This window comes from Micropterus dolomieu, linkage group LG13 (genome assembly GCF_021292245.1).
Source record: "Micropterus dolomieu isolate WLL.071019.BEF.003 ecotype Adirondacks linkage group LG13, ASM2129224v1, whole genome shotgun sequence".
Taxonomy (NCBI): domain Eukaryota; kingdom Metazoa; phylum Chordata; class Actinopteri; order Centrarchiformes; family Centrarchidae; genus Micropterus; species Micropterus dolomieu.
The window spans coordinates 25,226,451-25,237,197 of NC_060162.1; the positions used below are offsets into that span (position 1 = coordinate 25,226,451).

General features: G+C 39.2%; 1 non-coding gene across 1 annotated transcript; it reads left to right on the top strand.

Moving 5' to 3' along the window:
- The first annotated feature begins 10,312 nt into the window (after positions 1-10,312).
- On the top strand, positions 10,313-10,419 carry LOC123982410. Its single transcript, XR_006827963.1, has one exon. It is a non-coding gene; the product is annotated as a U6 spliceosomal RNA (small nuclear RNA).
- The last annotated feature ends 328 nt before the right edge of the window (positions 10,420-10,747 follow it).

A 10,747-nucleotide genomic window follows, 5' to 3' on the forward strand; every position in this document is an offset into this window, starting at 1 on the left:
AAAATTCTCCTGGAGTCATGAAAAATGATCTTGGAATGTAAAAATGGCGTCAGAGGACAGAAAAGGATCAGACCCTTCCGTTCTGGGTTATTCAGAATAACCACTGTAGCTATCTAAATACAACGCCAAGATAGCTGTTTCAACATATGAAACAAATATGACAATACCATATGTGCCTAAAACACACATGCTTGCTAAGATTCAGCTCAGTGTCTTTGTCTCTGCTTCTCAATGGGCTGCAGAGCATTTATTAGTGGAAGCCTTAATAATGGTCCTGTCATCACTGCCCTCCCATCGTAACTGCTCCCATTCTTCTTCTTTCTCAAACCCTTGCATGAAATCCTCCTCTGCTGCCCACGCTTTACCTACTTTACCCCTTACCAGCTTCCTTGTGTTATTTTTCTTACGTCAGAACTTCTTCTAAAAGAGCCTACTTTTAAGAGCAGCTAAACTATTTATTGCTGCCTTTATTGCTGCCAAAACATTCATGATTGCATGTTACTAAAATACCGCACTGTAACTGGACAATCATTGACTTGTTAACCTTGACATTTAAATGTTTATCTCTAAATGATAATTTAACAGGAGTAACAGTCACAAGTTGCTTATATTAGCCATCATACCAAACCAAGTGAGGCTATAACAGAAGCACCCCTGACTGTGTAAGTAAGGGCAGATTTTATTGCTTATAAATTCAACTTTGCTTTTCAAGGAGAAGGATTGTGTTGTGTTTTCTTTCTACAGTTGCACAGTCTTCCTTTATGAGATGCTTGCAATTTATACATTATCCATCCATCGTCAACCGCTTATCCAATCCCAGCTGACATTGGGTGAAAGGCGGGGTACATTCTGGACAGGCTGCCAGTCCATCGCAGGGCCACACATAGACAAACAACCACACCTAAGGACAAGAGATGGTGGGAGAGAACCCACACAGACATGAGGAGAACATGCAAACTCGACATGCAAACTCGACACAGAAAGGCCTGGGCAACTGGTTTGAACCCACAACCTTCTTGCTGTGAGGCCACAGTGCTAACCACTGCACCACCGCGCTGTCCCCATGTAAATATTAACCCCTGAAATGTAGCCTAATAAAGTACAAGTGTAAAGTAATATAAAATGGAGTAATCAAATAGATAGAAATACCTCAAAGTCTAAATGTACTAAGGTATTTTTCTGTTTTTCATTACTGGGCAGCACAAGTAATAATAGAGGAAGCAGATTCTTGTGCTCCACTATTATTATCAGGCCCTAAAGACCCTGAGCAGTGTTTAGTGTGTGTGAGTGTGTCTGTGTGTCTGTGTGTGTGTCTGTGTGTGTGTGTGTGTGTGTGTGTGTGTGTATGTGTGTGCATGTGTTTCATTGTAATTACACTGAGGGAAGGGTGGAACCATCTTGACATTGACATAATGCAGTCCTTAAAATGAGCCACAGTCTGTCACTGTTACTGTTACTGACAGATGTCACCATTATACAAGGGCACATACTGCATAGTGTATAGAGCAGTTATGTGTCAGTAAAGTGGGATTAAATTCAGTACATCTGTACACTGACTGTGTTTGTGTTGATTTTTACATGTTAGACATGTATTTCCTTCCTGTTTGGATAACAGGAAACACACAAGATCCAACAACAAACAGACACCGCCTCTGGAAACCTGAGCATTTGTGCAATAAATCTTATCCCCCCCCCACCCTCTTTGTCCACACACAGACAGCTCTACTAACAGAACGGAAACCGTTTTCTGAATTGCAGTTTCATTTACGTGGGAAAATAGGTCAGGGTTTCACTTTCTGCCGCACTGAAGCTGCTTTGGGTTTCTTCACATCTGAAAACACTTTATGACCAGTTTGATAAACTCTACACTGCACTGCTGTAAAGCTGAAAAAGGAGAGAATAAAAACAAGATAGAGATTTTAGAGATACAATTAGAACAGAAATGAAGTTTGGTGGCTGTTTTTTTCTATCAAATTAACTGTTAACTTCTGTAAACCTAATAGCAGTGGTAACTAAAACTGTGGAACTGCAAAATACCTTTAGCGGATTTCTGAATGAAATTAAACTTTTCTGATATGCTTTGCTTTGATGTGATATGTTCACTAAATTAGTGAACACATAGGAAACATGTACACCAACAGACACACACACACAACCCCTGCAGTGCAGAGCTGTTTGGTGCAAGTAAAGATCAAGAAATTCCCCTAGAAAAGCTTGGTTTTCTTTTGCAACACATGATGTTGCACTGGTTTGTGACTGATGTATCAGAAGTTTTGACAGCACCTCATGATGCCTTAAAACTCACTCAAAAAATGTCTTGACATGATGTCCCATCAAGAGTTTTAGTCTCATACAGGTTTTTCCAACTGCTTACACACAAAGTCTTTACATGTCACATGATTTTAGAAACCTCTCACTCAAAGAGCAAAACCTGTGTTTTTCAAAACACTACACACAATTCTCTACATAAGACACAAAAATCTAACAGGAAGTGGCTTTCACATTTTCAAAATGCAACCAATCAAAATGCTATGCTTTTTCATCAGCTCACTCCTCACTCACCACTCCTCACTTCTCCCTCATCTCTCTCTGCAGACAGAGATTAGCAGGCAGGTGAGAACGGGAACAAGTGAGTGTCATGTAGCGCCCAGAAACCTGGATAAAACACATGCCTTTGTTGTGAGAGACCCAGGTTCAATCCCCCACTGTGAGACATCCACCAATGTGTCCCTGAGCAAGACACTTAACCCCTAGTTGCTCCAGAGGCGTGCAACCTCTGACATATATAGCAATTGTAAGTCGCTTTAGATAAAAGCGTCAGCTAAATGAATAAATGTAAATGTAAACCTTATATGGAGAGGGCAGAGAAGAGGACTGGCAGCTTGGGAGAAGTCCCGCGTACCGCCCCACTTCAAGCACTGACAAAGGTCAGATTGCCTGTTTTGAACAATGGATAGAGTGCAAGGGGAGTAGGAGGGAGAGGCAGGGCACAACAATGAGGACAAGTTCAAAGAGGAAGAGTTGGAAGAGTTATGCTGACTGAGCTGAACATGCACATAAGTACACAAGGGTTTAAAATAATTTGTTCTGGCCTTTAAAAAGATTTGGCCCGATCCCTGACTTATTTGCCAACCCCTGATCTAGCGGTTATTTCAACAGTACAGTATTGTAAATAAATATTACAGTAATTTTTAGCAATGAAAGTAAAAATAATACTTTTGGTGTATCTATGTTCATGATTTCCTTTTCTTTTACAGTTTTTTCCAACGGCTTACACACATTTTCAAAACTATGTCTCCTTTTTTCAAAACTCTACACACAATTCCCAAAACTGCTCACACAAAATGCAAAATGCCTCATATGTCCTTCAAAATGAAACACTACATTCAAAATGCCATAAACACCATCCCAAAATGAATCATTGGCCCCTTTGCTCTTATGTATTTCCGCACCACATGATTTTATCTACTGTTCATATATTTTATATTATACTATTTATGTTTTTCTTTATCTTTATCTGTTTTAAATGTACATAACTTCTGCTTTTACTGTAAAGTGTCTTTGAGTGTCTTGAAAAGCGCTATAGAAATAAAATGTATTATTATTATTATTATTATTATTATTATTATTATTATTAATATTGGTGTTTCCGGTAATTTGTCAACACTGAAGTTGTAGTTACTGTAGGTTGCACTTTATTGTTATCACCAGTAGATGTCACTAATCACCAGGGTTTGTAGCATACAAACGTCATCACAGAGAAAACGGCAGAGAGGAATTTAAAGTCCTGACAATGTGTGAATGTGAACTCTTGTTCATCTGTCTCTGTAAGGACAGTTTTAGACCTTCAGAGAGGATATTTATGCAAAGTGAGGTCCTCATATAGTAGATACACCAACAAAAGTCTTTCAAGATCAAATTTTAGTTTTAAGCCAAATAACTTACTTTATGTGGTGTTTCCCTAAAATGAAATAAATATGTGTATTTTAGGAGATTATTTTTTAAGACAACCCCCAGAAATAGGTCAAACTATAGATCCATTCAGACATTTAACCTTCTCAAGTCAAAAAACATGAAGAAGAATAAAAAGATGTGGAAACTCAGCACTAAAGTTGACATGAGAGGTATGTGATGCATCATTTTGTCCCCAAAAATAGCTACTTGTTGATTTTGCACAAATAGTAAGAGAGACAGTTTTCATCAGAAAAAATATATTCAGTTCAATTTTATTTATATAGCAGCATAACAGAAGTCATCTCATTACTCTTTGTTATAATATTTAAAGAGACCCAAAAAATTCCCACCATGAGCAAGCAAGAGCAAGGAAAAACTTCTTTTTAAGATTTAGAAACCTTGAGCAGAACCGTGACTGGGCCGTGGGCGACCATCTGACTAAGAAGGAGGAGAGGGGGGAGGATGCCACTGTATTATTTCATAGGATAAGATCCACAAAACATCACACACACACACACACACACAGTCACACCTCTAATTAGACTTCATGAAAACACTCCATTAAGTCACATTTCACTTGTATGTTTGGTTTATATCTACAAGTCCTTATAGCAGAGTTTCCCAATGCTTCACTCACCAGTGATTTTGTAGAAAGAGGTCTCGTGTTTTTCCATTCTCACTTACAGTTTTTTTCAATGGTACGGAAGCACATTGCATTCACCAAAGAAAAAAAAAATTGGAAGCCTTATCTCATAATTACGAGATCAGGATGTCGTAATTATGAGAAAAGATCTTGTAATTATGAGAAAAGATCTCGTAATTAGAGATGACTGGAAAGGTGCCATTTATTACTGAGTTCAGTAAAGTTGGAATAGATTCACAGATTTGAGCTTCCGGGATCAATAACTCGTAAGCAAAACGTGTTTAAAACACAAACGAGGCCTCTTTATTATCGTAGTTAAGTAGACAACGAGCTACAAGTACATTTTCACATAAATGAGTCTTCCTAGGAGCAGAACAAATGACATTGGTCTCTACGTGCAGCCGGCTGTGAGACGAGTGCGCAGGGACCGAAAACACATTCTGCAGAGATATTCAATAACTCCACACTTACACAATATAGTGCCCCCAAAATCACCTTACACATTAATGATATACTGCTGGTTATACTACAACACTTTGTTTAGGGTAAAAAAGACTTTTGCATACCTAATATTAGGTACGTCTCTTTTCAATTTTCAATAACTTCACTGTTAAAGGCTGTAGTGTCTCAAAAATCACCCCACAAATCATTGATATCCTGCTTGTGATACTACAACACTTAGTTTGTAGAAATATAGTTTTGCATAATTTGGGGAATTTTAATATTCAATAATATTCAATAACTTTACTGGTATTGCTAAGGGGTGGTGATGGGGCAGTGGATAAGACAAATGCCTTTGATGTGAGAGACCCGGGGTCAAATCCACTGTGAGACACCATTGTGTCCCTGAGCAAGATACTTAACCCCTAGTTGCTCCAGAGGCATCCAGGGCAAGTTTTCCGTCTGCCTTATTGGTGGCACCTATTCTCAACATGAGACCATTGATGATTGGGGTGATTTTGAAGACACTACCCCAAAATTATGCAAGCCTATATTTCTACGAACTAAGTGTTGTAGTATCACAAGCAGTATATCATTAATGTGTAAGGTGATTTTGGGGGCACTATATTGTGGAAGTGTGAAGTTATTGAATATCTCTGCAGAATGTGTTTTCGGTCCCTGCGCACTCGTCTCACAGCCGGCTGCACGTAGAGACCAGTGTCATTTGTTCTGCTCCTAGGAAGACTCATTTATGTGAAAATGTACTACGATAATAAAGAGGCGTCGTTTGTGTTTTAAACACGTTTTGCTTATGAGTTTATTGATCCCGGAAGCTCAAATCTGTGAATCTATTTCCAACTTTACTGAACTCAGTAATATATCTCGTTATTATGACATCTTATCTCGTAATTATGACATCTTTTCTCGTAATTATAACATCTTTTCTCGTAATTACGACATCCTGATCTCGTAATTATGAGATAAGGCTTCCAATTTTTTTTTCTTTGGTGAATGCAATGCGCTTCCGTACAATGGCTAACATGCAATGGTCACAACTGAAGCCACGTTTTGAAAACTCTTTATACAGTCTGCATCACCAACATGCATCTTGACCAAACAGTTTATATCACCTCCAAAAGTCACTTAAACCACCAAAACCCTTCATGCAAGTCTCAAAATAAATGCTGACAACAATTCTCACTCAGAAGGCATATATTGTCACTCACAACACACTGACCTAATTAACAGATAGCACACCATAAATTAGTATTTTTTATCTGTCAAGTTTGAATGAATTTTCAGTTAATTTAGAATTTTTTTTATTTTAGAATAATAATAACATATATTCACTTTGTAGTATTTATTAAAATGTAATATAAATGTGCTTCAGTATCCTGTTCTATATCATTGCCTGTAGAAATCTGTTCTATATCATTGCCTGTAGAAATTTACTTGTGAAAAATAGAAAGTTGTAACAAAAAACAAATTCCTTTTCCATTTCAGGGCTGCAATAATCTTTTTCTTAGTTGTTTCTACTAACACTGGTATTTGGACATAATGCCCACAACCTGTAAATTATGTAAACCACACTTTGTCAAAATACTGCACACAGTTCTCTACGCACATAGACGTAAAAAATGTATAATAATATGTATAACTTTGTACTCTTGAAATTGATACTTTTCAATTACTGTCATCCAAACCTAGTTTACATCAGACCATACTCAGACTACAATGTTATATTCACAACATGGCTAAACATTTTGACGATCTTGTTCGCAAACAATGACGCAAGGACTTGTCACACTGAATGGCACTGACATGTTCGCTGACATAAAGATTTACTTTTGAGAGATAGACTAAGGATTATGAGCAAGTTGCGGTCTTCTGCAGGTAATCCACGGTGTAGTGCTGTTTGCACGATCTGATGAGACCAATGCACAGCTTTTTTGCAAATGTTAAGGATGATTTGAGAAATGTACCAGAGTCACAGAGAAAAACAGTAAGAATAACGTCTTTCCACTTCATTGACTGTACTAAAGTATTTGTAATAAGAATGAATCAGAAATTCAGACATTTGCATCATTATCCTTTATTATTCTATATCACTGCATATAGTAGTTTACTTGTGAAATATAAAAAGTTGAAAGAGCCAATCCTAGCTGATGTCGGGCGAAAGGCGGGGTACACCCTGGACAGGTCCCCAGTCCATCGCAGGGCCACACATAGACGAACAACCTAATTTGACTGGTTAACCTAAGGACACTTTAGGGTAACCAATCAACCGGATTGGATGGTGGGAGGAAGCCGGAGCACCCAGAGAGATCGTGCAAACTCCACACAGAAAGGCCGGGGCAACCGGGGTTGTGAGGCGACAGTGCTAACCACTGTACCACCGTGCCACCTTATATCAACAATCATATTACACAATAATAAGCCCCTATAAAGGACAACTGGACTGTAAGTAATTAAGTAAGTAAATCTATTTTCACTACAATATCCATTTGTGGCAGCTAAAGCGTGATTCACATTTTTATGGTTCTCTTTAGGTCAATAAAAGCACTTTCAGGAGAGATGGTGGTATTGGTTAAATCTTGAAAAAGTATTTTTTTAATGTAATGAATTAGCCTACTTTTTTATTGCCTGTGTGTGAATGGGTTGTAACCTCACATAAAAACGATCCACATCCAAGGTTTTTCTGCTACCTCTGACGGCCAGTATGTCTAATCCTTTGTGAAAACTCTGGGTCAGATTTTCCGGAAATACCTTGGATGTAACTTGCATACGCGCGCTCTTGCGCCTCTTGCCTGCTGAATCTGTACCGAACAACAACATCGCAACACAAAAGTTTAATGTAATGGAGCCCTTCAGACTTTGGGTGACAACACAGTTAACATCAGAAAGACTTTCAGACTTTCAAAGCGAAGAGACCTTTGCTTTGTTTTGCAAAGCATGTGAAATTTATTGTGTTGTTGTGCTTTAGTTGGTTGGGTATTTACTGTGGTCTAACTGTGGATTGTTGCCACTGTTTTAAAGTGTGGCAACAATCTCATTATAATATTCAGTCTAGCTTACTAACCATTTTTGTTATCATCCAATGCATTTAGCTGTGCGGACATTGTTCAGTGAAAGAAACACAAAAAGTTACTGAAAACGTGAGAATAAAAATGGCAGGTGATGTAACGTTACCGTGCAACAAGCATGGATTACTTCAACCTCAAGCTGATAAAAATAGTACTGTAACGTTGCAGTTTTACAGCGTGTTGTGTGAATCTGTCTACCGGTGTGTCGGATTCTGCTCGCTCATGAGTTCGAGCATGCATACGAGCACACACCAGGTTGCAATAAAAAAAACTGCACTGCTAGTGGCTGCTGAAAACTACATTTAGCCCCTTTAAACAAAGTGAGTAAGTAGCATAAACATAACCACACGTAGGATGCAGTATGTGAACCACATGCTCTATTTGTTGATCATCCACAACAACCACCTCAGTTCTATGGTACAAATGCATAACACCCCCAGTGAGAATATATAATATTTAATTTTCCTCCTGTTTAAAAATAAAAAAGAGTATAACAGGACATCTTGGTGACTTTCCATTAATATCTGAATCAACAAACTGACTCTTATTACTGTTGCATTGCTGTCTGCTAGTACCGTGACTGGAGAGAACTAACTGACCATGAGTCACTATTTTTCAATCAAACCACACTCCCATAGACATTCAAAAGTGTGTTAGTTCATGTTCATGACGCAGGCTGGTGACTATAATGTTGTTGCGTCAATGGAAACACACAGTTACCACAAAGATTAAAAAAAGGATGTAACAACAACTATTTTTTTGCAGCTACAAAGTATGTGTTGAGGAATTAATGTGAAAGAATAAATGACACAACATCTTTAATGTGGCGACAGGACAAACACTAAAATGTCTTCAGAAAGGTCATCTCAACCCGGTCTCACACCCAAGTCGTCACATATGGACGCTTGGTCAAGAGCCACAATCGTCAGTTTGTGACACACTAGGGACCCCTTTGACGTCATAGTTCGACGTATTGAGGGAAGCCCTGTTGTGTCAGTTTTTGATGGTAAAGGCAAGTATGATATTTAAGAGAAAAGACGAAGTAAGGAGGTGATTGGGGTGGATAGAGGGCCAGAACCCGGACCTTGAAGCAGGAGAACAGGGTTTGTGTCCCGTGCGAAACAAAACATTAAATGTTTTTATTTAGGCGAGTGAGGTAAATTGACATTAACGTTAGTTAACTTAAGTCTTAAATGACATACATAGCTATTTTAACCCAAACCATGATCTTTTCCTAACCTTAACCAAGTAGTTTTGTTGCCTAAACCCAACCAAGTACTTTCTGTGCCTAAACCTAACGAAACTGCAACGTTTCACAACTTTAATTATGCGCGTTTCAACATGGCAATGTATCGAAACGTTACGTTTTATCTTGAAAGTGTAACCGGATATTGCATATTTATTGTTGCTAAGCGTTGCTAACTTGACTGTGGATCCCTAAACGTCAATAATTGATGCAAAAGGGCTACCCAAGTCTTTAAAAAGCGACGACAAAGGGCCTTGACCATGCGTCAGACATTTGACGAGTAGGGAGTGAGACTGTGTTGGTCATCTAGGTCAAACTCAGCTTTAAAATAAAATACGTATTGTGATACACTCTTGGCTCTTAAGCTTGCAGCCGCGACATTGGCTGTGATGCTGCTGCAGCTGCCTGACGTACCAGACGGCGTTCTCCATCTGTAAGCTGGCGCCTTCCTCTGGAGGTAGTTGACAAAACTATGTAATTCAGACATTAACTCATCATCGACGGTCAGTACAGCAACTAAATTATAATCCACATTGTTCTGCAACATCCCGGATTTTTTGGGTCAGCCTCGTTCCCATCAGTCAACTAACCCAAACTCAAAACTCAAAAATTTCATGACAAAGATTTATTAAGCTTATTCTGTCAAATTCCTTGGATGTATACACACACCTGGCCACTAAAAGTGATTCTGATGAATTTAACGTTGCATGAAATGACGATCTAGTGGGCTGTGTGTTCTCCGTAGCCAGGGCACAGCGGGACAAATCCTGTACAGTGATTGGAGGGAAATGTGGAAAGGCGGGGCATCACTGTTGACCTTCTAGAGAGAAATTGGAACAATTGGAACAGAGAAAAACAGATTTCAGGTGCCTCAGCCTGCACTGCTGCAAAAGGGTCGTTTGCGCAAGTAGGGGATTAAAAGTTAGGCAGCGAGGTAGGACTTCTGTGCTTGCTCCGGCAGCACATATGATACATTGGATTCGATACAGAGACGATTAGCATGGCCCCTGCGAAAGGATGACACGCAAATTCGTGAAGCGTTTCCACATTTTGATCTGCTCGTTTTGCCCCGAGCTCTTCTCGAACCACTGCTGAGGATGTGTGTCCTTTATAAGTGGCGGTGTTCCTTGTTGCTTCTTACAGTCAAAATCATGACATGGTGAGTGCCAGCAGCAAGGAGGCAACACCTTGCCTAGAAAGTGTATTGTCCGTGTCCCAAGTGCTCAGGAAAATATAATTGGCGTGAAGAACTTTCCAGTGTTGCTTATCCTACAGCTGATTCCACAGAGAGATGCTCAGTTTGTCTGAGAGGTTCCCAGTTATCCTGGGATGTGTCATGGGGGGTGGATTAGGTTTGGGGCCCAAAGTTTAACCTGCTGC